At 38.9% G+C, this 27,970-nt stretch overlaps 1 protein-coding gene and 1 pseudogene across 2 annotated transcripts in view; one reads left to right on the top strand and one right to left on the bottom strand.

Moving 5' to 3' along the window:
- The window catches only part of SMYD3 (SET and MYND domain containing 3), a 1,026,564-nt gene that overhangs the window by 599,446 nt on the left and 399,148 nt on the right, over nucleotides 1–27,970 (bottom strand). The gene's annotated exons all lie outside the window — the stretch shown is intronic.
- Nucleotides 19,653–27,970, top strand: part of LOC122753406 — a 72,937-nt pseudogene continuing 64,619 nt past the window's right edge.

The raw sequence follows: 27,970 nt of genomic DNA, 5'->3' as shown, positions 1-27,970 counted from the left end.
TTCCTTTGTTGAAGTTTTCCCCTTTTGTTCTGATTCTTCTTTCACAACATGACTAATGCAGAAATGTTTAATGTGATTGTACATACCCTATATCATATTGCTTTCTATCTTGGGGAAGGGAGAGGGGAGAGACAGGGAGAAAAATTGGAATTAAAATCTTAGAAAAACAAATGTTGAAAATTATTTCTACATGTAACTGGAAAATAATAAAATACTTTTATGATTAAGAAAAGGATATGTAAGATCAATGGGAGGTAAGATTATTTTCAAACTCTTTAGAGGGGTAGGAATTATGGAAGTCTTCCTAGAAAGAGTAGCATTTGAGCTTGAAGGAAAGAAAAAAATGCGAGGGAAAGATTTCCAGGCCTAGGGTTTTGCATGAGTAAAGCCACAGAGCCTAGAAAGTGTTGAACTTTATTTAAAAAGAGAGAGCAAATAGTCTTATGTGAATAGAATATGGGCAGCTATATGGCACACTGTATAGAGCTTTGGGCCTGGAGTCAGGAAGACTTTTCCTGAATTCAAATCTGGCCTCAACCTTACTAGCTGTGTGAACCTGGGCAAGTCACTTAGCCATGTTTGCCTCAGTTTCCTCATCTGTAAAATGAACTAGAGAATGAAATGGCAAGCCACTCCAGGATCTTTGCCAAAAACAAAAAAAATCCAAATGGGGTCAACAAAGAGTTGGACACAACTGAATTGACAGAACAACAACAACTTCTAGAATATAGCATGTTTGGAGAAGGTTAATGTGAGATAAACCTAGAGGGGGGAAAAAGAGAAATCAATTTATGGAGAACTTTGAAAGCCAGGTTAATGATTTTGGACTTCAGACGGACAATAGGGAATCACTGAACAGAGGAGTATAACACGTCTTTGGAAGAGCTCTTCTTGTAGAGAAGCACATATTTGGCCCCAGAGAGCAGTCCAAGAGCGTTAGGATGGAAGTTGTAAAGAAACAAATTAATAACGCCTGATATCCAGAAAAACTTCCTAACAATTACAACAATCTAAAAGCAGAATGAGGCAGCTTTAGGAGGGATAGTTCACTGTCACTAGAAACTTCCAATAAGAGGTTAGAAAGCTACTTGTTAGGTCTGTTGTCATGGGAATTCTTTTAAGGAATGTGTGGATTGTAAGTAGAAGGCCTATGAGAGTTCTTTCACCTCTTAAATCTTGTGAGCCTGAGAGACACCATCAGATCTCTTCCTATTTCTTACTCTCTCTACAATCTCTCAAGTGGTGACTCCTTTCAGTTCCATAAGTGTAATGATCATTTCTACACAGATGACTCCTAGATCTGTATATCCAGTTCTAGTCTCTGGCTTAAATACATGTTACACCCCACCCTTAATCTTCGATAGAATATAAATTCCTTGAGGATGGTTGTTATGTCGGTTTTTGTCCTTTTATCCACACTGTCAGTGAATGCTTGTTGGTTGGTTTACTGATTCAATACTTAAGGGATTTGTGGTTCAATAAGTGTGGTCATTCTCTCCACTAGTGTAGATTTTAACTCTTTGGGCCTGGCAGTGGCTGAAAAATTCATAGCCCTACATCCTCCTTGGCACAGAAAAAAGGAGAGCAATTTGAAAAATTTGGCAAAAATAAAATCCACAGGGGTCAGCAACTGATTGGATGAAGGAAATGAAGAAGTCAGAGTAGCCAAAGACAACTCAGAGAATTCAAGCATGACGAGTGGTAGCATGAATGGTAGTCCAATCAACAGAAATTAGAAAGTTAAAAGGAAGATAGATTTTTGGGCAAAAGTTGATAAGTTTCAATTCTAATACATTGAGTTGAGGTGCCTCTGGGGCACCCAAGTAGGACTATCCAGGAGGCAGTGGGAAATGGTAATCTGAACCATACCAAAGAAATCCTTTGTAGAGTTAGAGATTTGGGATATGTTTACATATAGGTAATAATAATGGTAATAGCTAGCATTTATATAGCTCTTTAAGGCTGTCAAAATGCTTTTCATATTATCTCATTTAATCCCCTGGGAGCTAGGTGCTATTATTATCCTGATTTTGCAGGTCAGGAAACTGGGACAATCAGAGGTGAAGTGACTTGCCCAGGGTCATACTGCTAATAAGTGTCTAAGACAAGATTCAAATTCAGGTCTTCCTGACTCCAAATCCAACATTTTATCCACTAAGCCACCTAGCTGCAATAAGTGAAGGTACAAAAATGGGTGAGATCACCCAGAGAGAGAATGCAGTATCATAGAATGACCTGATTATCAAAGATGGAAAGGACCTTAAAGCATCTTCATCTGACCCTCCTGTCTTTTCAAAGGAGGGGAAGTCATATGTCCCAAGAAAGGGAAAGGAAGTCTTCCAAGGTCTCATGGGTACAAGTAGCAGAGATGAGATTTAAAATCAGGTCCTCTGGCTTCAAATCCAGAGAATGTTTTCTCCCTCATACCACACTTGAAATAAAATGTGCTTGAGATCACAGATGATGACAGATGCTCATTTAAAAAAATCAATTGAGTTTGAAAACAAAAGAGCTGGAACCAAACATAACAACAGAAAGACAAAAAAATCCCAAAAGCCATTACATTGTGCTTGCTTCGTCTTAATTTGTTTTAATTTTGGTAAATGTGAGAGAATGGAACATTTCTCTTAGATGATATTAAATTGTACTTGATCCTTCATAATTTGCTTTAATTTCGGCAAATAGGAAATAAACAAAAGCAACATGGCAGAGCTAGATAGAGGATTGATTCATAGTGAAGACCTGGGTTCACATATGCCCTGAGACACATAATGGCCAAAAGGTGACCATGGAAGAAGGAAACAAGGAAACAAGTATTTATAAAACACCTACTAGGTGTTAAATAGTTTGGATAGAGTGAGAGCCCTGGAGTCAGCAAGACTCATCTTCATGAGTTTAAATATGGTCTCTGACACTGCTGTGTGACCCTGGGCAAGTCACTTAACGCTGTCTGCCTCAGTTTCCTCATCTGTCACAAAGAGTAGGACATGACTGAAAACAACTGAACAGGGAAGTACTGTATAGACCAATGTAAGCAGACAGATAGTCCCTACCCTCAAGGAGCTTATAACCTACTGGGGGAAGAAGCTTACAAAAGGGAGGTGACAAGATGGTGGAGGGCCAGGATGAGAATGAAGGTAGGCTAGTCTTGACCCCTCCACACAATGGAGTCTCCAAGAACTCACCAGGGGGAGTGGACCTTGCAAAGGGATTTTTCCATGGTGTGTAGGGCTCAGGGGTGGTAGGCCAGACCAGAATAAGGAGACTTCAGGCCCTGAGGAATGTTCCAAGATGAGCCAGCAATAGAGGGAACATGGTTTCAAAATCCAGGAGAAGTCAAAAACAGGGCTGGGAACAGAATGAAGTGACTTACTTTGGGTAAATCACTTAACCTCAGAGTCCCCAGGTAATTCTGAGAAATCACGACTTGCAGACCAATTGCTGATCTTTATCTCCAATATGGGGTAAATGAAATGCCTTTCTTTACATTGTATACTTACTTTCCACTGCCCATAATTGTCTGCAAGCTGATAAAGCCTCTTCAAATGGACTTTAAGCCTTCTAATGAAAAGACTCCTTACCTCTACCTTTGAATATACAGAATTAGTTCAGGAAGCAGCCCTCTTGGAAGTACTAGAGGAGAAAGTGCACATCACTGCAACTTCAGTAATTCTGTTCTGGAAGCATTTAAATGCAAGTGATATCCACTGAAGGGGGAAGGGGAGACCCCAGCCAGTATGAAACAAAACCCACCAGAGATATTTCACTTCAAATTACAAGTGGAAAAGGGCAAAGGGTTGTGGTTCATATATTTTCCTGACCATAAATCATTCAGATTCACTACTTTTATTTGCTAAGCCCATTGACAATGGTCTTGTTCAAGAATGATACCTCCACATGCCATTTCCCTCATGGCTCCCACAGTATGGTATGAAAAACGACAGGATTTTAGACTAGGAATTAAAAATCAATTTCTTGCTTCATTACTAATCTCTTGGCAAGCTAAAGGACCTATCTATGGCTACATACATGAAGGAATTTAATTTTTAACATGTTTCCAAGTTTCTTTCGCTGATATATCAAAAGATATCAAGATCAAAAGAATTACAAATAGAAATGAAGGTTAGTGAGATACATCTGAATACATAATGCCATACCCTGCCTAAGTCAAGTAATATTTGGTTCTGCAAAAACAAAATTTCCAGCAAAATAACAGCAAAATGTGGGAGAGAGGTAGAGGACTTCAGGGTCCCCTGCTCTCAGTAGGCAGGGGGCATATTGCTCTGGGGAGGTAGGGCAAGTGTTTATTTATATCATTAACAGCATCGTAGATTTAGAGCTAGACAGGGGTCTAGGAACTGACCACAAAGAGCACTTCCTGATCCTGATTCTCAGTGAACAGAAGCTAGACTATTCCGGGGAAGAATTATACTTCTCTGGACATCATTCTAGCCAAGGAGAGCAGGTCCAAAAGGGGACACCAGGAAACTCTAGCATAAGATTTCACTGGGGAGAGAAAACTGCTTCTCTTGAATCAGGAAAATTCCCCAAGAAAACTAAGCACTTATTCTCTTTTACACTTCTTTCCCTACTCTGCCCCCCAGGCACAAACAAGTGGGAGGAAAACCGAGTTTGTATTGAACTAACTATCTTCAGGGTAGAAAAGGGGAGGTCCCCAAAGGTCCCTAGGGCACTGTTATCCCCATCCACAGTTTATTTCCTAAGGGAAGTTGTGCTGGAGATGCAGCTACCTGTCCTCCAACACCACTGTCTTCCAACAGCCCAAGATTCTACTCATTCCCTTATCCTCTTCAGGAGTCTACTTTCAATCAAAAAATCAACAAGCATTTATTAAGTACCTACTATGTGTCAGACACTGTGTTAGGCACTAGGAATACTAAAATAAGCAATCCCTAAACTCCCAAGCAGTTTATATTCTATCAGAGGAGACAACACATACACATATACTTGTGTATATAAATATACGTAAACATGTACGTATCTATGTGTATATATGCACATGCATAGATATATACATACATAAATATATGCTATATATAGCACACATATATAGCATACATATACAATATAAACCCATACATAATTCTATATATGCATCATATACAGAATACAAGAGAGTTAAAATGCAAGCACTAACAGTTGAGTGAAATAGAAAAGGTTTTGTTTAGAAAGTGGTATGTCTGTCTTGAAAGATGAGAGATTCTATGCAGTAGAGGTGAAGAGGAAGCCATTCCCCACATGGAGGGTCACCAAAGACACAGAAAAGGAAAACCAAGAATTGGGTGTGAAGAACAGAGAAAAGGCCAATGCAGTTGAACTATAGAGAGCATGAAGGGGAATAACTAGAGAGATAGGACTTAGGTACAAGATATGAAGATCTACAAAAGCCAAACAGAGGAGTTTATATTGATCATAGAGGCAATAGGGAATCACTGGAGTTTCTAAAGTAGAGGAGTGACATGATCAAGATTGCATTTATGGAAAAATTACCTTGGCAGCCATGTGAAGAATGGATCGGAGTAGGGACCACTTAAGAAGCCATTAAAACAGTGTAGGTGAGTGGTGATGGTCTGAACTAAGTTGGTGGCTGCATGATCAGAGAACAGATGGGATAAGGGAAGTATTTGGAGGCAGAAACAGCAAGACTTGACAACTGGTTCTATATGTGGCACAGAGAATGAAAGTGAGGAACTGAGCATAAAATCATGATCACAAACTTGGGAGACTGGAAAAATAGTGATGTTTTCTAAAGATAAGGGGGAGTTGGAAGAGCTATGGGACTGGGAATAGAGATAATGGGATATTTTGGACATGTAGGTTTGAGATGTTTCTAGAAAATGCAGTTTGAAATGTCCAAGAGGAAGGTGGTGATGTGCAGCCAGATCTTGGAGGAGAGATCGCAGCTGAATATATTGGCATGGAAACATCTACATGAAATTATAATTAAACCCAGAGAAGCTGATGGGGAAGGGGGAGAGGGGGGGGACAGAGAGAGTGAGAGAGATTGAGATTGAGAGAGAGAGAGAGAGAGAGAGAGAAACAGATGCAGAGACAGGGAAAGTAGGGGACCATGAAAAAGCCTTGTTATGTCAACAGAAGAGAATGAGAAAGAATGCTCAGATATGTGGGTGGAGAGTTGGGAAAGCATAATATGGAAGTACACAAAGTCTTCCTAATATAGAAATGTTTGGGTTTTTTGTGAAGCAATTGGGGTTAAGTGACTTGCCCAGGGTCACACAGCTAGTAAGTGTTAAGTGTCTGAGGCCAGATTTGAACTCAGGTCCTCCTGAATCCAGGGCCTTATCCAATGCGCCACCTAGCTGCCCCTAGAAATGTTAAGAATGTGTTTTTTAGTTATCCTAATGTGAATCCCTTGGCTAAATGTGAAAAAGAAACTATCAGTATTTTTTAAAATATCAATTCCAAAACATTGCCTCGCTACACTGTCTAATCATCTCGGGAAGGTTTTCTCTCTGGAAGAAATTAGGATGGTGTCAGAACAGGGCAAGGGGCCCTTGAATGATCTTACTTTGACTGTATCAGGGTAATGATTAGAAGTAAAAAGTCTATTTGATTACTTCAGTTAATGGAAGTTAGGGCAGTATTGACCAGCTGGACAGGAGAAACCTTGAAGAGCCAAATTGTTTCAGGGAAATTATTCTCCAAGAGTGAGTCAAAAGTTAAGTGACTATAGTTCTGTTTAATGAAACAAACTGTTAACTGAACTGTTAGCTTAACTCTGGATCCTTGTTCAGTCTTGACTGTGCAATAGTCTTTATTCAAGAACTGAACTATAGATGATTACTTTATAATGTCATGTGATAGAGAAATGTCATAGAGCATGAGGAGACTGTCAGGTTAGGCATTTTCCCCTCTATACTATAAAAATGCATGTATTACAATAAACTATACATTTCTTCTGACAAGATTGTATTTTTTTAACAGTGATGTCGCAAAAATCCAGAAAGGAAAGAATATTCGGTACTTTGTATGTATTAGGCCTCTAATAATGGTGGATGGATAAATTTCTTTTCCAATTCAACATCGCCTGGCTCTGTATCATCAGCTATAATTAGAAGAATATACAAACTGCACATGAGGATACCACATTTTATAGTGTGAGTATTTGAAATGTAAATGTCAATGTAAAATTTTCAAATCTAAATGTCAAATTTCACCTTTTAAAATAATAAATTTTTTCTTATTAAAAAAAAAAGAGCAACCAGAAGAACACAGGGATCAACAGAACCAAATGCAGCAAAGAGGGTCAAGAAGAACGAAGATTTAGGGGGGGAAAACCAAACATCTGATATAATAATTTCAAGATCATTGATAAATTTCAAATAGTTACAGTAGATAGATAAATTCAAATTACAAAGGCTTGAGGAGTGAGTGCAAATAGAGGAAGTAGAGGCAAAGAATGGAGACAGTTGTTTTTTGTTTTGTTTTTCCTAAAAGTTTGGCTCCAAAAGGGAGGAAAGAGATAGGATGACAGTGTGAGGGCATGGTGGAGTTTAGCAAAGGTTTTTTAAGGTTGGGGGAGACAAGTATGTTTGAAAGCAGAGGAGAAGGAATCAGCAGATAGGAGATACTAAAGAGTAGAGGGAGAGGATGTGATTGAGAAGGTAATATGATGAAGACATTTATGCAGAGAATCAAAGTCCCATCAAGAGGGATTGGCTTTAATGAGAGTAAGGGCTACTTCATTACCAGAGACTGGAGAAAAGGTAGAGAAAAAGGGATTATGTCAATGGGTTCTGAGATTAAGAGAAAGGGAGAAGATGGAACTCATGGAGAATAGTCTCCATTTTCTCAGTCAAATAGGAAGTGATAGAGTAGAGGAAGTAAAAGACACCTAGAAAGTATCTCCCAAGTCCTACCCTACCAAAGTAGGGATTTTAAGGGGAGAAGAAAAGATTTAAAATAGCTTCTTCAGGGAGTGATAGGGAATCAATTAGTAAAGAATAAAAGGATTAGCTCAGTGAGGGCCCAGATGAGATTTTTTTATCATGAATCCAGCCAATAGAGTTGAATTATTTCTTCTGATTCTGTTCATCAGAAGTTTAGCAAGAGCAGAGGGATGGCTTATGACAGTAACTCAGGGTAACAGGACAAATAAGGGGGCAGGAAATTCATAAGTACAAAACAACATGAACTCTAACCAACATGGGACTTCAGCTGGTATAAGACTATGACCACAGTCTCCAGACTGCTAACAGGAGAAAGAACAAAGCCCCAACTGCCCTATTCTAGTTTCAGTTTGAAAAATAGGAGAGAGAGAGAGAGGTTTGGGTTCTATGCTCATGTTATAATCTCTCTGTGACCTTGGGCTAGTAACTACACCTCTCAGATTCAAAGCCCCAGTTTTCTTAGCTGTCCCAACCTACCTCAAAAGATTGCTATGAAGCTCAAGTGATAGAACATTCAAAAGCACTTTGCAAACTATAAAATGGGATACAAATGGAAGATTTTCTCTTAAGGATGGTTGAGAAGATTACATCTAGAAATTAATCATAAAAATTGTAGATACACATGTGAAAATGAACATATCTAATTCTGTGCAACATATAAAAGAGCTTGAGAACTGGTGTAGCTTCCTATTTAACAAGTTTCTTTAGCAAATATCACATGACAAAACAAACAGAAGTCAGAAATTATGCTACCTGTATTCTAGAGGTTTGAAAGTAATGTTCTTTAATGATAATTTCAAATAGGATGCAAAAGAAGAATCAAATTATCTATCATTACACATACTTAATATGATTAAATATTAGGTTAAAATTAATTTGGATCCAGCTATTAATAAATTAAAGGATGAATTTGAGATTAGCTCTCTCTGGAGGGAGAAGGAAAAGCAAATGTTGCTAGCTCATTCTATATTCCTGGCAGAAAGACTGCATTGTTTGCTTCTGAAAATATGAAATGTGAAGTCACAATTTTAAAAATATATTGTTATAAAGGAGACTTTTTCCAACAGGCGATGAAAGTTTTTAATGTCATAAATCTAGAAACCAGTTTAGGATGTCAAATCAATAATATCAGATAAGAACAGAGTTTGCTAAGAGGAAATGAGAAGATCCTCTTAAAAGAAGAGATTCTCTTTGCCTCCCCTTCCCCCATTCATCATTCTGGTTGTGTTCAGTAAACCATGTTAAAATTCTCTCTCTCTCTCTCTCTCTCTCTCTCTCTCTCTCTCTCTCTCTCTCTCTCTCTCTCTCTCAGCATCCATCTGCCTATTTATCTCTCAATCTATCTTCTTTATTAGAAATATTCATGTGAGCAAAAGCATAAATTACACTATTTGCTGTTTGATTTGTTTTGTGAACCCATCACTGAAATCTCTGAATATGATTACTAAAATGTGGTAATGAACTGTGTCACATGGAGTAAGAATATTCATGTATGAAATAAGGCAAGATTTTTTAAAAAGCAAGGTAGAAAAGATTATAGGAACAAAGTAGCAAATATATGTTGAAACCAGTGATATAAGACAGTGAAAATTTCTCTTTTCTCCACCAAAAAGAAACTAACATTGAAGATTATTCTTGCTTTAAACATAAGATGAAGCAGTTAACATACAGGAGTTACTTTGATTTGATGGGATTTTGTTTGTTTTGTTGTGGGGTTTTTTTTTTGGTGAGGCAATTGGGGTTAAGTGACTTGCTCAGGGTCACACAGCTACTAAGTGTCAAGTGTCTGAGGCTGGATTTGAATTCAGGTCCTCCTGAATCCAGAGCCAGTGCTTTTTCCACTGAGCCATCTAGCTGTCCCCTAGGAGTTACTTTGAAGACATCCTAGTGCCTTGCACAGTGTCTGAGATGGAACAGGCTTTGGGACCTGAGCTTCTACCCTATCTTTCTCAGAACTGGACCACTAATGCCACTTCCTGACCACTTTCAAACCATGTCACTACAGGCATACCATCATACTCCTCCCTTCCCAATACTAACTCCCTTTTCCATGTTTTATTCCCCTAAAAGAATATAAACTTCTCCAGGACAGAGAGAGTTTAACCTGCTTTATTTTAATACCCCCCAGCACTTACCTTAGTGCCTGGCACATAATAAGTTTTTAATAAATGCTTTTTTTTCAGTGGGTGATTCATGAATACTTGTTGATTGGGGGTTTTATTTATAATACATAGATGTAATGAATACATATTGGTGTATATTTTAAACTATTCAGTCATAAAATCATAGATCTATAGTTGGAAGGGATATTAACAGCCATCTTGTCTCACTTGGTCATTTTATTTGATAAATGTGGAAACTGGAACCCAAGGTCATATAAGAAGTGGAAAAATCAGGATTCCAGCTCAGAACCTTGACTCACAATTGAAGATTCCCTCTGCTGTACCACAATGGCTTCTCTTCATGAAAACATAACAAAAACTAATGACACAATTAATGACAATGACAATTAAAATAACTAGAAATAGTATGTCAGTAATTGACATATATTAAAAAGCATGCAATGTCAGTTTAATAATTCTTATACTGATTCCTAGAAGTTCATTAAGCAGGATTAAATAGTTATACAAAGTAGTCAAGCAGGAATCTCCTTCCATTTACAGGGGCCTTCTCTAGAAAAGATCTAGTCATCTACAATTTCCTTTCTAGGATTATGAGAAGATTCTAGAATTACAACATACAATACACAACAGATTTGCGCAAATTTACTCATTTCTAGAGCTAGAGGAAATTTTGGAGATCATCATTATATTACTTCATGAAAAACACATGTCACTTCCAAAGCTGTCCTGCTTGGATTTTTTTATTATTATTTCTTTTGTCTTCTGTGCAATTAAAAAATACTTCATTGACTTATTCTCTTCTTTCTTTTCCTTTTGCCAACCCAATTGTTAGTCCCCCAATCCTTCTTACCCACCTCTCCAAGTGGAAAAAGAAAAAAAAAACTTGTAACAAATATGCAGAGTGAAGCAAAACAAATTTCCACATTGGCTAGGTCTGAAAATGTATGCCTCATTATGTACCTTAAGTCAATCAGCTCTCTGCCAAGAGGTGAGTAGCATATTTTATTGTCAGTTCTTTGAAGTTGTAATTAGACATTGCATTAATCAGAGTTCTTAAGTGTTTTGAAGTTCTTTCACTTTAACAATGTTGTTATTGTATAAATTGTTGTCTTGGTTCTGGTCACTTTATTGTGCATCAGTTCATATGAATCTTCCAAGGAGGATTTATAAAACCATCCCTTATATATACTATAATTTGTCTATCCATTCTCCAGTTGATAGGTACTACCTTAGTCTCCAGTTCTTCGGCGTTAAAAAAAAGAGCTGCTATAAATATTTTTGTATATGTGGGTTCCATTTCTCTTCCTTTGATTTCTTTTGGGTATAGACCTAGTAGTGATATCACCAGGTTAAAGGATATGCAGATTTTAGTAAATTAAGGGGGGGCATAGATCTAAATTGCTTTTTGGAATGGATGGACCAATTAACAGTTCCACCAACAGTGCATTAGGGTGCCTGATTTCTTGGGAGAGATTTGACTTCCTGACTCCAAGTCCAGAATTCTATCTGCTCTGCTACATAGGCATCTCTACAACTCTCCCAAACCTAGCCCTTCCTCACAGTAGCAATCACATTCTCAGTAAAAGTGAGGCCTGGTGCAGGCAGTGCAACTGCATTAATATCATCTATTCACTAGAGTCATTCATTTTATTCACTGATGAACTCGCCATGAAGCCACACACCACCCCCAGTGAGAAAACAAATTCCTTGTCAAAACTATAATCAATTCTTCCCCTCTGCAATCAACTCCCCACCTTTTTTTCCTCTCTAATTCTACTTTCCTCTAATAGTACTTACCAACTCTCATTTCATCTAACCAGGACAAAAATGAAATTAATAAAAAAATATCAGGAGCAATAAAGCATTTAAACACAGTCATTGGGGGCTAGACATAAGGAATACATTGGTCCCTCCCCTCACTGTGGCATGGACATGACCAGGCATTTTCCCAAGCAATGTCAGTAGGAAACAAGCTCTGGAAGGGATTCCCAAGCCAAAAAAGGCTGGTAAAAAGTTAGCCATGTATATCGACCAAGCTAAATACAAGAGAGACAGGCTATAATACAGGAAGAATATTGCTTACGTGACCTTGGGCAAGACACAACATCTGTGGACCTTGGTTTCCTTAGCTGAGGGGTAGGTTACTGGACTAGATCAACGCTAAGGTATCTTTCAGCTCTAACTTTTGCTCTTGTATTCTTATGAATGACTATTCAGTCAAGTAAATCAACTAGCATTTTTTTTTCTTTTTTTTTTTTTTGGGCGGGGCAATGAGGGTTAAGTGACTTGCCCAGCATCACACAGCTTATAAGTGTCAAGTGTCTGAGGCCAGATTTGAAACCAGGTCCTCCTGAATCCAGGGCTGGTGCTTTATCCAATGTACCACCTAGCTGCCCCCAACTAGCATTTCTTAAATACCTACTATGTGCCAAGCATTGTTAAGTACTGGGGATACAAAGAAAGACAAAAGACAATCTCTGCCATTGAAGAAAGAGCTCATCATCTAATTGAGGAGACAATATGCAAACAGTTATGTACAAGCAAGATATAGAGAGGATAAGTTGGAGCTACTTACAGAGGGAAGGTCATAATAACTAAAGGGGACCTCATGAAAGGATTCTTGAAAAAGGTGGAATTTTATCTGGAACTTAAAGGAAGTCAGGGAAGTGAGGACGCAGTGATAAGGTGGGAGAGAATTCCAAGCATGGGAGATGACCAACGGAAATGGCCACGGTGTGGAGATGGACCCACAATTAGAGACAACTTGGTATAGTAAATAGAATGCTGAGCTGAGAGGCAAGTGACATGGATTTGAATCCTGGCTCGTATACTTACTTCATATGTGTCCTTGAGCAAGCCACTGACTCTCTGGCCTAGAGTAGCTTCATCCACAAACAATATTGGATACCATGACTTCTAAGGTCCCTTCCTTCTCTACACGCATGATTCTCTGAATATGATCCTGGAATGGAATTCTGAGCAGGAATAGGGTGTTTAAAAAGAGACTCTCCAGGGGAAAAATAAAATGTTAATTTTACTTTGCATTATTAACATTTTCTCCATTTCTTCTCAAGTCTATACAATCAATGAAATAAGAACTCAAACTCTGATTTATGGTATTTTCTGATTTCCAAGATGAAAATGTTCATATTGAAAATTTAACAATCAGTTCTCAGGAGCTGCTTCAAGCTGGCAATAGCCCTCCTCTGAACCTTACTCAAAAGGAACAGAGGTAAAACCAGGTACAGGAGGGCAGAATATATTAATACATTCATGTGAAATCAGAGGTGAAGGTAGCAGAATGCATCTCATCAAGAAAAGTGGATAGAGAAGTGATATTGTTGTCATTGTATACCACAAACTGCCTGAATGGAGAGACTAAATGAGAAGTTTAGGAAATCATAAGCCTAGTTTGATGGCAACATTTTCTCAAAAACAAACAAAAAAGTGAGACATGCAAATTTAGAGACATCTCCCTCCCAAATGATCATATGCACTATTTGTGCCCAACCTGCGGCAGAGCCCTCCAAGCTCATATTGATATGATCAGCCACAGCCAAACACACTGTACACTGATCCTAACATCCTGATGTCACTTTGGTTGTCTTTGAAAACAAAGGACAAAAAACAACAATAGTGATGGGGGGATATTTCTCTCCCCCCTTTTCTCTCCCTCTTCCTCCCCATCTCCTTCTTTTTTCCTCTCTCCTTCTTTCCCCCTCCCTCTTGCCCTCCCTCTCCATCTCCATCTCCATCTCCCTCTCCAAAGAGCAGAGTAGCTAAAATTTCCTTGAATGTCTTGATAATAATTCTATCCTTTGAGGGGCACAGGAAAGGAATGAAAGTACCTGCTATTCTCGACTGGATTCTCACCAATAAAGAGAAACTGGTTACTAAAATAGAATTAAAGAGAAGCTTGGAGGAAAGTAACCACTCACCCTAGAATTTGTGATCAAGAGGGGAAAACTCAGATATAATCTGACATACACCCTAGATTTGGGAATAGTAAGGTTTAGGGAAAGAATAAGTAAGATCATATAGACTAATACAATTCTACAGGAATTTTCAGGAGAGATGGGAAGCTCTAAAGAATGAAATTCTAAAGAAGTAATTCCAATAAGAAGGAGTTGTCCAAAGTCATTGAGAAAATGTATAGGAAACTCATTGAGCAACTTGGCTTTTTAGAAGACATATACTGACAATGTAAACAAGAGCAGGTAAGAGAGGTAAATACAAACATGTCATAGTCCTATAAGAACAATGTAGCTAAATCTTGGAATGAGCCAAAACTGGTGAGGAAAGCCAAAAAAACCAAACCAAACAAAAACAAACAACAAAAAACAGAGAGACCTTTTCAAAGCTTAACCAGGGAAAAAGAGGAAGATCAAATATGGCTTACTACCTGGATGGGGCAATAATAACAGATGATGGAAAGAATGAAGAGATGCTCAACTTTTACTTTATTTATGTTTTCTTTACCAACGAAGAAGTCAAAACCCAAGACAAGTAGGGAGAGAATAACAACATGTTTAGCTACCCTGGATGAATTCAAGTCACCAGGCCCAGACAAACTACATCTCATGGTATGAAAGACCTGGCAGATATGATTGCTAAGGCAGTTAGTGATCTTTGAAAGACATTGAGGAATGGGAGAGGTATAGCAGAACTGGAAAATGTCAAATATTACTTTGACTTTCAAAAAAAGAGAAGAGAATGGAGTTGGCAAACCATCAGCCAATGAACTTGACTACAATTCTATACTAGAGCAAGTGATTCATCTTCCTTGGACCTTGGGTCCTCTATCTGCAAAAATTAAAGGGTTGGGTTAGCTAGCCCTGAGATCCTTTACATTTCTAGATCTATGATCTCCAACCACCAGACAATATTATGAGTCTGCGTGTACATGAATGTTGATAGTACGAGTCCATGCTAACTTCTCAACAATGTATGGTAGATTTTCCAGTCCTTCGGTATTTTCTAGACATTAGAACACAATGCAAATAAGGTATTACAAGTCCAGGGTTTCTTATCACACACCAGCAGTCTCTAGTAATAGGCTGACACTATGCTCAGTAGAGCCTTTTGCAGCCAGGTACCTCTCCTCCAAGGGAAGAGATGTTCCCTTTCCCAGAGAACAGATGTAGCCAGCGGGTGTGATTAATGTCTCTGCTCAGAGTGCAGGACTAATTTTAACAGCTGTCAGCAATTTGCCATGAAATGGGTAGTACCTGTTCTTCACACCCTCTGTTCACTTCTCTTAGAAGGATGATGCTAATGAAACCTTACTTTCTCTCTACAACTGGAGCTCACTACAGGAGAGGCAGGGGGAGGATAGGAGAGTGGCAAATTAATGTGACAAAGCTATCTGAGGATTCTTTAAATAAAAATGTCCACAGTTTATGCTATATTCATTCCTTGATATAAAAAGGGGGGAAAAAAGACTTACACTTAACATGATTTATCACTCCTAGGCAACCACTATATGTCATTCAAATGAATATTCATACAGCAGCTACAATGGCTCTTCCAGAATATCAAGCTTAAGAGATAAGTCATTAAAAGGCTTGTCATCAGGGTTCAACGATGCCACTGGCAACACTAAATTATTAGATCTCTGTCTACAGCCAAGAGTGCTAATCCCAACATAAAACCAAGAAATATTTTACTGGTATGAATGATCAAAGGTCACATTTCCACCAACGGCTTCTGATTTTTATTGGGGCAAAACCTCGTGTGCTATAGATAGATGGATGGATGGATGAGATGGATAGACAGATATGTGTATATATAGGTATGTATTACATATATATATATGTATGTATCCCCTGATCAGTCTGAATGAACAGAAAAATCTCATGGAATGGAAAGATTTTTCATCCACAAAATTAACAAAAGTGATGAGAGCAATTATTTATTTACAAAAGATAGCAATTGTCCTAAATTTTTCTTCCTCCCTCCCTCCTCAACCCTCCCTATGAAATCAAGCAATTCAATATGTCATACTGGTGCAGTAATTCAGAAAAGAAAAAAAAAGACAGCAATTAACTGAGAGTCAAAAAGACCTAAGTTCAAGCCAAGACTGTCTTTGACACATACTGGCTATATGATTTTGGAGAATTCATTTAACTATTCTCCAGATCACTCTTAGAGAGCAATTGCTGATTTGTATTAGCAAAGGGAGTTTTCTTATCTGAAATTCCATATAATAATAGCACATTATACACACACACACACACACACACACACACACACACACACAGTACACTATGGTTTGCAAAGCACATTAAAAATATGTCATTTGATCTTCAAAACAACCCAGGGAGATAGGTGCTATTATTATCCCCATTTTAAAAATAAGGAAACAGAGGCTGACAAAGATTAAGTAATATGCCCAATGTCACAGAGCTAATAAGTGAGGCAGGATTTGAATTCCTGTCTTCTGACTCCAAGTCCAATACTCTTTCTGCTTTGCCGCCTAGTTGCCCAAAGTTAAATGAAATCACAGGCTTATGTTTGAAAAAGTGATTAACTAATGAGTGACCTATAGTTTGAGAGTGCTGGAGTTTTTTGTGGGTGGTGAGGGATGTGGGTGTTACAGAGCATATCTGTGATTTCATTGGCTTAGGTAACTTCCAGTGAAGAAACTGGATTTTAAAAGTCTTTCACAACTTGGTCTTCCTACCTTTCCAACCTTCTTATACATTACTCCCCTTCATATACCCTACAGCCCAATGAAATTGGCCTTCTGGTATGTTTCCATAAATCAGTCAGCCAGCATTCATTAAGCACTTATATTGATGAAGTCACAAATCCAATCCCTCTCCATCTCTTGAAAACAATAGCTCTTGCCGATTAGCCAAAGGATCAAGGAATTTTATAGATGAAGGAGACTTCAGGTAGACACTCTGACTTTAAAAAAAAACAAAGTATTACCTCCCAACCACTCAAAGAACCTTGTTTGACAAGTTTCTATGGGAACCAAAAGCCAACACAAATATATCACATATAGAAATAAAGGGGTTCATAACAGTCTAAAATGAGCTCAGTTGGCTAGAGAAGGACACTGTAAGACCCTAAGGTTTCAACGTAAAATAATAACTCACATTTCTTAATTTGTCTTTGGGTAGAGTTTAGGAAGAAAACGGATGGGAAGCAGATGGGTGATTTCACTGAGTAGGGAATTTCCTGTTAGCTCCCTCTGTCAGTGCCCATCCACAACTGCTCTGAAACGTATAGTCTCAAATAGTTGTTTGGGGTACTAAAAGGTTAAGTGACCTACTCAGGGTCACAAAGCCAGTCTATCAGAGACAAGCTCTTCTTGACTCCATGAGTGATTCTCTATCAACTTGAGCACAGTAACAGCTCAAACTTCTATAGCATTTACATCATTTTTACATCACACCTTCAATTCCTTAAGAATTCACTTAGTACTCCTCAGCTCTACAGTTATAACCTTCTACACCTCCAAACTCTAGGAAGCTATTCTGCAAATACACATGCCATTGATCACAAGGGAGATCAGGTGAATGAGTCTCCAGGATAGTGAGAATAAAATCCCTTACTCCAACAAGAAAGCCATCTGTGCTAACAACAACTGATCTGGAGTGTCATCTTCACATAGCAAGCACAGTATATGGTGCTTTCAGGAGCTCCTGCAAGCCCAGCATTTTCCTACTCCCTAAAATGCATGTTTGTCCCTTGATCACTGTAAGTACCCACATGAATCTTCAGTCTCTTATTTGGGTCACTATAACTATAAACCAAGCAGATGGTCTATGAGCCTTATGTGATATATTTAATGAAGCTGGCAAAAATATAGCAGTACCAGCTGTTATGGCATGCTGACCTTGGTAAGGGAACAAATTTCAGCAAAGTGATGATGACAATGGAAGGATGTACCTGAGAGAGTTCCTGTGCAAGGATGCACTTAAAGGAAGCCAGGGAAGTGAGAAGGCAGTGATAAGGTGGGAGAGAATTCCAAGCATAGGAACAAGATGGACCAAAAGTCATGAATATTTAATGCCTCCTTTATTTTTTGTTTTTTAATTTATAATACCATAGCATCATATGCAGTATATATAGGAAATGAATTTGTATTATGTGCAAAAAAGCAAATCTCATAAATGGAAAAAAATAAAGAAAAAATAACTTTCAAAAAGTTATTAAAACATCAGACCCCTTCTTGACTTTTGGCCTACCCAGCAAATCAAACAGCATCCTGAGCATTGAAATGTGGTACGTCGATCAATCAGCACGAGTTCTTAAGCATTTCCTGCTATGTGCATGGCATTGGCTTGATGCTACACATAGAAAGAGTGGAGTGAAACAGGAGCTTACACATGCCAGTGCCCCAATTGGAGGAAGCTAGATGGCACAGTGAAAAGAGAGCAGGGCCTGGAGTTAGGGAGTTTCAAATTCAGCCTCAAACTTATAAGTTGCAAGATCCTGGAAGAGTCACTCAACCTCTGTTGGCCTCAGTCTTCTCATTTGTAAAATGGGGGGTAAATAATAGCACCCACCTCCCAGGGTTTTTGTGAAGATCAAATGACATAATATTTCTAAAACATTTAGGACAGTGCTGGCCACACAGTAGGTGTTTGACAAATGCTTGTTTCCTTCCTTCCAAGATGCTACAATCTTATCATAAGGCTTTTTTCATAGGCTTAACCTCATTTTATATGATTGGCGTGCATGCAAATCAAACTTGTGAATAAAATGGAACTGTTTCTGATGGTTTCCATTTTAATTTGTCAATATTAATTTTTTTCAAATATAACTGGTTTTCATTGTTTATGGATGCTCTAGCACTTTGATTTGATTTTTTTAGGGCAATGAGGGTTAAATGATTTGCCCAAGGTCACACAGCTAGTAAGTGTTTGAGGCCAGATTTGAACTCAGTTCCTCCTGAATCCAGGGCCGGTGCTTTATCCACTGCACCACCTAGCTGCCCCCAAGCACCTTGATTTTAAACCTTTCTGACCACAGCCTTTCTGGGAGTATTCTGTAAACAAATATCTGAATGCCTTCATAGAGCTCAAAAAAAAAATGAAGAATCATCTTTCATTTTATCTGTTTACATAGGAAATGTTGTGGTGGATTTCGTAATGTCATAAAGCCAAGCACTAAGGCTCAAAGACTTTATTCATACATATGACAATTATATCTCCCTGACTTTCCAGGATAGTTTCAATTCCAAGAAAAGGAAATATATTTTAATGAGGCTTTGTGAAAGGAATATCATTTGTCCGACCATGTAAGTCAAATTTCCTTTGTAAAATATGGGCACCCTATTATCAAGTGAGCTCCCTTAGGCCCTTTTGCATAGAGTCTATTTACTTTTAATCCAGAATGATTTTTAACAAGCTTAATTATCAGGTTTTACCAGCCCCCAGCAGATTAGATCATTGTGCTTGGGCTCTGTGGGCAGGGAGAGAGGGATGGCACAAGAAGAATTGAATAATTCCTGTGTTCATCAAGAGGATCTTCATGGCTAGTAAGTTGGTTTGAGTTTATGGTACTCACTTCTCTAACTAAACTAGATCATTTGGGACAATAAAATTTAATAGGTATTTCAAAGTATTTACCTCTATATTACGCTATGACTGACTTTCTGTGCAATGTGATAAAGGGAGGCCACTACTGGAAAACAGGTTTAGCAGCCAATAGGTAAGACTATAAGATGATTAAGGGATAGGAGATTCAAGGGGGAAATAGACTATGGTTGAAATGGCTGACCATAAGGTCACTATAAAGGGTAGAGAAGGAAGTCAGAAATGGTGATAGAATAAGACTACAGGGAGGAATCAAAGGAATGAAAGTCACAACCAAGTTGACGAACAAGGGAAGTGATGATATGGGAGAGGTAGAAGGAAGTCATTTGTTATGAGAAAAGAATTGCAGAGTGAAAGATCTTGGGACATAGTACAATGAAAACAGCCCCATCACTGGAGTTGGAGGAGCTGAGTTCAAAATCTAACTCTGCCACTTACTACATGTAAGACCTTGAGCAAGACCCTCCATTTATCTGGGCCTCAGTTTCCTCATCTGTAAAAGGGGGGGGGTTAGACTAGCTAGCTTCCAAGGCCCCTTTCAGCTCTAGGCCTGTGATCCTAAAATTAAAGAGTCCTAAGGCATGATCACCCCTCTGCATGAAAGAAATAAAAATGGGGGCTGTAGGTACTGAGCAAGATAATAAATTGATTGACCATCCGAGTAAGAAAGCTGATCAACAGTGATATGGAAGTCTATAAGAGAATAGGAAGGATCAAGGAGCAGAAGAAGACTACAAATCAGGAAATGACACCACTAAGGAGAATGGGAGGCCGTCCCAAAAGTCAGTAGACAGCAGAGATATGGGCCAAGGAGAGGATGGCATCACTAATAATGGCATGAATTTCAGAGAAGGAAAGGTTGTTAACTACAAGTGGAGTCAGAGTCAATAAACATTTACTAAGTACCTACCATGTGTTATGCACTGTGCTAAATGCTAGGGATACAGGGAAAAATATAAGATAATCCCTGTGTTCAAGGAACTCACTATCTGGGCTGGGGAGAGGAGAAGGACTACATGAATCCTATAGCAGGAGAGAAATGATCTCAGGAAGATCTGAGTCTCAGAGCTAATTTCATCTTGCAGAAGGAGATCATGAAGTCTAGGAAAGCAGTTAGGAATGGCATCTCAAGGGATGCTGTAGGTCAATGAATACTTTTCCCAGACCCTGTGATTATTAGAGCCTAAGAGAAGGAAAGGAAACAGTAGTGAGACATTCTATCATCCAGGGAACACAAAGTTTCAATTAATATAAGGAGCTGAATGGAGGATAGAAAGGGAAGCTTCAGTTATCTGAGAAATTCCCACTGCTTCAACCTTTAACAATAGTGGGAATGAAATGAAATTTTTAAAAAACATTTATTATGCTCTTAGAAAGCACCAAGCACTGTGCTAAACACTGGGGATAAAAAGAAGAAAACAGAGGCAGGCCTATTTTCTAGGATCTTACATTCTTTTTTGTTGTTGTTGTTTTGTTTTTGTTTTTTTTGTTTTTTTTTGTGGGGCAATGGGGGTTAAATGACTTGCCCAGGGTCACACAGCTAGTAAGTGTCAAGTGTCTGAGGCCGGATTTGAACTCAGGTACTCCTGAATCAAGGGCCAGTGCTTTATCCACTGCGCCACCTAGCCGCCCCCAGGAGCTTACATTCTAATATGAGGAGACAATAAATAAAAGTTTAGATGAAAAGGAGACCTTAGAAAATCCTAAGGATACCAGAGTTTGGTGGATGGCAAAGCCTGGAGGTCATTAGGTTATATAATTAGGTCAGGTGATAGAACTGGGGAAATGAAGAAAAACAAGTAAGAAGCTAAGGCATGGGGAACTTTGGGCGGCAGTTGCAGTAAATGAAGGGATAATTGGACAAATAAAGTAGTATCCTACCATGCTAAATTATCACCAGCCTCAACTAGGTAAATACCCAGTGTTAAGTCCCATGCCAATTTTTGACAGGAAGCCAAAGTTTCCCCCAAAATAAAGCTGATGTCTCAATTACAATGTTCATGTCAGACTCTGTTAAATTATCCTCATTTATCCTTGCTCTTGGCCAAGTGAGATTGGGCTCATCTTCCCTATGGAAAGTCTCAACTGACAGAATTTCTTTCAACTATAGTTGGGGAATTCCTCTTTGATGTGAAAATAAAAATAAACAGTGAAACTTTTGCGAAATCATAAAAGAGTTACTAAATTTTTAAAAACCCTTTCAATTAAGATGCTCATAAATTTAAAAATATATAAAGTGACTTGAAAGTAGATTCAGATTTCCCTTAACTTCTTAAATTAAAAATAATCCCTTAAGATTCTTAAGAATGTTAAATTACAAACTGAATCTGAAATAATACCTCCTCCCCCAAATAATTCCCCCATGAGGAAAATACTACTACTATTGGGCCAAATCAATGTAAAATTCAACTTAATAAACTGTATAGACTTTCATTAACATCTATTGCAACACATGTATTAACAATACTCTACTTCTTTTACTAAATGAGTTGAGTTAATTTTGGGGTGCTTAGAAAATAAATGAAAAGTGGGATTGATCAGATTCTCCTATGCACATTTAGGGCAGCTGACCTCCAATTAATAGATTTTGTGCTAAATTAACCACCACACTCAAAGAAGAAACAGACCATACCCACAGAATTCAAGTATCTTTATGAGGTTTGTTGAAGGTTATTCTTTGTAGCTAGTAGAAATCTTCAGGTCTGTGTCTCTAACTAGGTCTCAACTAGTAATCTGAAGAGTATGGGAAGACCCAATTAGTGAGGGAATGACAACTCCCAGGAGCCCTCAAGATGGATTACTAGCACCACTAAAGGTTACTGGGAGGGGAATACCCAAGATAGGTTACCAACTTTTCCTCTATTACAGAAAAGGTCCTATTTCAGATGCAAATCAGAAATAAGTTGCAAGAGATTCTAGGGTAGTGATTGGCTACTTGAATTGTCAAGAATTGACTTAGTAGTCTTACCTTTCCTATCTCCCTTTAGGATGCAGATATTGGTAACCCTAAGGAATTTGGGAGCTTTTAGTATCTGGTGCATGTGCAAACCTTATCAGCTTCCTCAGCTGATACAATCTCTCCATCTGGAGGATGCTGGGGAATCATAAGTGAGGGGAAGAGTCTACAGAGCATGTGCTGATATTCTGGTTCTAGTCATAACTGGTTCTAGTCAACTAATCACATGGTAGGAGAGGTTCTCTCATCTGCTTTTGAGGCATTCAAAAGAGCCTGTTAGGGGCAGCTAGGTGGCGCAGTGGATAAAGCACTGGCCTTGGATTCAGGAGGACCTGAGTTCAAATCCAGACCCAGACACTTGACACTAGCTGTGTGACCCTGGGCAAGTCACTTAACCCTCATTGCCCCACAAAACAAAAAACCAAAACAAAACAAAAGAGCCTGTTAGTATTAGTCTCCGCCCCCCACCCACCCACACACTCCCCCTTTCATCTCATTAGCTCTTAGGGAGATCTTGGTGACTCTTTTTCTTATGTCATCTGAGGAAGCAAGTGGAATCTCTGATGATGTAGGCTTTGAAAGAGGGAGAGCTACAGGAATCCAAAAATTGTAGTCTAGAGTAGGTATTGTAGTCAGCTCAACTTCATTGCCTTATGCAGCAAGGAGCTACCATTGGGAGGCCCTTTGGGACCTCAACCCATTGGAAGCTAAGATGAGAGGATCAAGCATGATTTTGGTAGCACCTATACTATGTGGGAAATGAAATAAGTTTTGAGCCTATTTTCCCTTAGATGAGGTGATATGAGGGTTTAGGACAAATGTTTCTGAAATTGTCCTTATTATGTTTGAAGTAAATATCCATTAGTTGTTGCTGTTGCTATTTGCTCATCAATATTAAGTGGTTAAATGGAATTAAGGTGCTAGTCACAGGTCTTTGACAAAAGGGGGAGCACAGCTGGTGGGGGCTTGCACAGATGGCAGTAGAGAAGAAAACTGCCCCAACCCCTCAGGTTAGTTACTTGGGAGAGAAGGCTACAGCAGATGCGTTATACTTTCTATTAAAGGGAAAGAACATGGATACATACAATTAAATGCAAAATACCTACAAAGTAATTTCTGAGAGGAGAGTGTTAGCAACCAGTAGATCCAGAAAGGTTTCCTTTTAGGAGATGGCACTTGAGCTGAAATCTGAAGGAAGCCAGGAATTCTAGAAGGTAGAAGTGAAGAGAGATCATATTCTAAGCTTGTACAAATGCATGGAGATAAAAAGGTCATGTATGAGGAACAGCAAGCAAGAGAATTCAGCTAATAATCAGAGTGCTAATAATGAGAGAAGAAACATGTTCGGCAAGCCTGTAAAGGTAGCCTATAACCATCCTGTGAAGGAAGGGCTTTAAAAAAACAAGTGGTCCAGTTTATATTTTTTTCCCTAGAGGCAAAGGGAGACACTGAGCATCTTAAGCAGCAAATGGACATGGTCAGATCTGTGCTTTAGGAATTTAGCAGCTGTGTGGAGGATGGGTGGGAGACTGGAAGCTGGAAGACCATTTAGAAAGCTATTGTAATAGTCCAAGTGAAGGTAAGAAGGGTCTAAACCAGAATAGAGGAAAGGGCTCAGATGCAGATAGACTGAGAAGGCAGAAATGACAAGATGCCACAAACACGTATCTGAGCTGCTTTATGGGATGAACAAGAGGATTTCTGTAAATCTCCAATACTGAGAACATAAGGAATACTCTGAGCATACTACCTGAATTGTACAGGCCTGGAGCTACACTGAACACTCCTAGAATACATAAAAAAGAAAACAGACAGTAAAACAAAGGTTAAAAAGGATTTAAACAGATATGCAAAACTGACAAAAATGGAGGCTATTTTCAGCTCAACTAGAAAGACAGCTTTCAAGCTGCATTTTTTCAGTCCTGCTTTCCCCAGTTACAAATGCAAAACAAGCAAAATCAATACCCAATTCTATTTCTAGATTTCTATCCATTGCAGTGCATAAAGGCAATTTAGGTACTGCTTGAAATGAATCCCTAACTCAGCAGTTCCTTAGACAAGTAGATTTGTCATTCTGACTGACACGTTACTAGTCATACTGTGGCAAATGGATTACTTTATACTTAACTTGTTATTGGAAGTTTTGGAAGGTGGGTAAGACATTATTAGGATGCTGGTCACTTTATGTCAAGGAGGTTACATTTTTATGTATTTTAGTATTTTAAGTAGAGGACAAGTAGGTGGTGCAGTGGATAGAGCACTGGCCCTGGAGTCAGGAGGAATTTCATTCAAATCTGACCTCAGACTAGCTGTGTGACCCTGGGTAAGTCACTTAAGCCAAACTGTCTTAAACATCCGAGGTCATTTCCAGTCATCCTGATAACATTTCTTGCCCCTGGACCCAGATGGCTCCAAAGGAGAAAGTGAGACTGGTGATTTTGCACACCCCTGCCTCACTTAAATCCAATTCATTGCAAGTCATGACATCTGTCATGGTCCTCTTCAAGAATGAAGGGCAGACAACAACGACAACATTTTTAAGTAGAGTAAAAGTTTCTAGGCTGATGAAATAATAAAATGCTAAGGCAACAGTCTCAAATACTATATTAAAGGAGCAACAAGATTTCTAGGAAATAGAGCTTCTAACCATGTGGCAAGAGACCTGGGGCTTATTGATAGTTTGGGGACTCCATCATTCCAAACCAAAGACTCTAATCCTGCTTTGCTACTGAACAGCAACAGATAATTTCATTCATTCTATAAGCAAATGGTATTAAATGTCTACCATGTGTCAGGCACTATGTTATGTGCTGAGAAGACAAAGAGAAAAATGCAACAGTCTCTGCCCTTCAAAAGCTTTCCTTCTATTATGGGGGATACAACATGTATAGAGAGGAGTGAAAGTGAATTATATACAAATTATACAAATGTGAATTATATACAAAAATTAAGAACCTCTGATTTAGATAATCTCTAAGGTCCCTCCCAGTTCAAGATCCTATGAGAAACTGATCAATTAAAGTGAGGCATATAACTGGCATCCTTTTCTCTTGAAATAATTCATAAAAGGCACACAAATCAGATTTGTTTTATTTAGATGTGCTAGCCATACACTAGGTGTCACAACTGAAAATGCCACCTGTTATCTGCCTTCCCAAATGGAAATTCAAGCACTCCATTGTTAACTATTCTGTCAGGCATCTGCTTAATGAGGCCGGTAATAGTAGTCCTGTCTATACCACCTTATAGTGTTGTTGTAAGGAAAATGCTTGGCAAACTTTAACATGGTATAGAAATCTGAGGTGTTCATTACTAATACTCACTACCATTATATTTTGGTCTTCAGTTTTCTGGATTTGTTCTGCCATTTTACACTAGCATCTCATTTCCCCCCCTTGTTTTCAGCCTTTCTTTTTGCCCATTTTCTTTTTTCTTTGGAAAATCTTCTGAGCTACCAGGTCCCTGAGCCAGAACACATAGTGCGTACTTTCAAACCTAATCTAAAATTTAGTTTAATGAGAAGGAACTAACTGAATGCTAAAGAATGTTACTATAATAGGAGAAAATTGTCTTGACTGGCACAGTGACTTGACTTCTACTCCAGAAAGCTGGTAGGGAAAATACAAGTCACACAGAAGGGATCTGGCAAAGTCTGATAGTTGTTATCAAAAACATTTTCATCATGAGAATCAAATGAAAGAAGCAAACTCCCAAGGAATCTCTGAGGGAAGGCGAGAGCTAAGAAAGAAGACATAAAAAAGATTCCTGCCTCAAAGCTGGGGTGAATGAAACAGGTCCCCACCCCTCCCAAAAGAATGAAAGAAAAGGAAAACTTTGAGGGTTTTCCCACTGGTCTTGGAATTAGGTGTTAGCTGGATAACTGGTTCTTCAACTGAGTAATTGGGTAATCCTAGGCAAGTCATTTATAATCTCTGAGCCACTTCCGTTTCCTCCCTTGTAAAATGCAGTTAATACTTGCACTAACTACAAGAATTATTGTGAGGAAAGCCCTTCTCCTTGCCAAGTCTAACCCCTCTATATGTACAAGTGATAACATTCCATTCTGTCTTCTCCATCAGATTGCCTCCTCTCTCTCTCTCTCTCTTTTTTTTTTTTGGTGAGGCAATTGGGGTTAAGTGACTTGCCCAGGGTCACACAGCTAGTAAATGTTAAGTGTCTGATGCAGGATTTAAACTCAGGTCCTCCTGACTCCAGGGCTGGTGCTCTATCCACTGCGCCACTTAGCTGTCCCGCCTCTATTATCTCTTAATAATCTCCTTGTCTACTAGCTCCTTGACCATTGGCTCATCTCCTTGTAGTGCCTACAAACATCTCCAAATCTTCCCCATCTTCAAAAATCCTCATTTGATCCACCAGCCCCCTAACTATCATCCTATATCTCTCCTGTCTTTTGTGGCTAAATCCTTTGAGAAGGCCATCTACATTCTGGCTTCCAGACCCATCATTAAACCAAAACTGCCCTCTCCAATTATTAATGATCTATTAATTGCCAAATCTAATGACCGTTTTCAACCCTCATCTATCTTGACCTCTTTGCAGCCTTTGATACGGATCATTCTCTTCTTTCCAAATTGTTGGGCCACTACTTTCTTCTGGTTTTCTTCCTACCTATCAGACTACTTCTTAGTCCCTTTTGCTAGATATCCATCCAGGTCATGCCCCTAACCATAGTTGTCCCACAGGGCTCTGTTCTGGGCCTTCTCTTCTCCCTTTAAACTATTTCACATAGTGGTCTCCTCATCTCCCAGAGTTTCCATGATCATCTCTATGGTAGAGATTGTCAAATTTACCTGTCTGACTTTAACCTCTCTGCTGACTTCCAGTCTCATATTTCTAACTGCTTATTATACATCTTGAATTAGATGTCTTGTATATGTCTTAAGCTCAACATTGTCAAAATTGAACTCATTCTCTTCTCTCCCCAAATCCACCCCTCTTCCAAATTTCCCTATTTGTGTCCAGATACCTACTACCCTCCTAATCACTGTGGCCTGCGAGGGACGATCCAAGAATCCTCACTCTCACTCACCATCACCACTCATGTCCAATTTGCTGCCAAAGTCTGTCTATTGATTTCAACCTTTATAACATTTCTCCAATACGATCTCTGCCCTCCACTGATACTGCAATCCACCCTGGTTGCAGGCTCTTATCACCTCATGCCTGGACTACTGCAATAGTTTGATGGTTGGTCCTTGCCACAAGCATATCCCTAATTCAGCCTTTCCTCCACTCAGATGTCAAAGTAATTTTTCCAAAGCACAGGACCAACAATGTCACTCCCACCCCAACTATTCAATAAACTCCAGTGGATTACTATCACCTCCAGGATCAAATATAAAATCTTCGGTTTGGCTTTTAAAGGTAGGGCCATAACTGCCACCATCC

This window comes from Dromiciops gliroides, chromosome 4 (assembly GCF_019393635.1).
Source record: "Dromiciops gliroides isolate mDroGli1 chromosome 4, mDroGli1.pri, whole genome shotgun sequence".
NCBI lineage: Eukaryota > Metazoa > Chordata > Mammalia > Microbiotheria > Microbiotheriidae > Dromiciops > Dromiciops gliroides.
The sequence above is the reverse complement of the archived record's forward strand: the minus strand, read 5'-3'. Positions and strand labels throughout refer to the sequence as shown.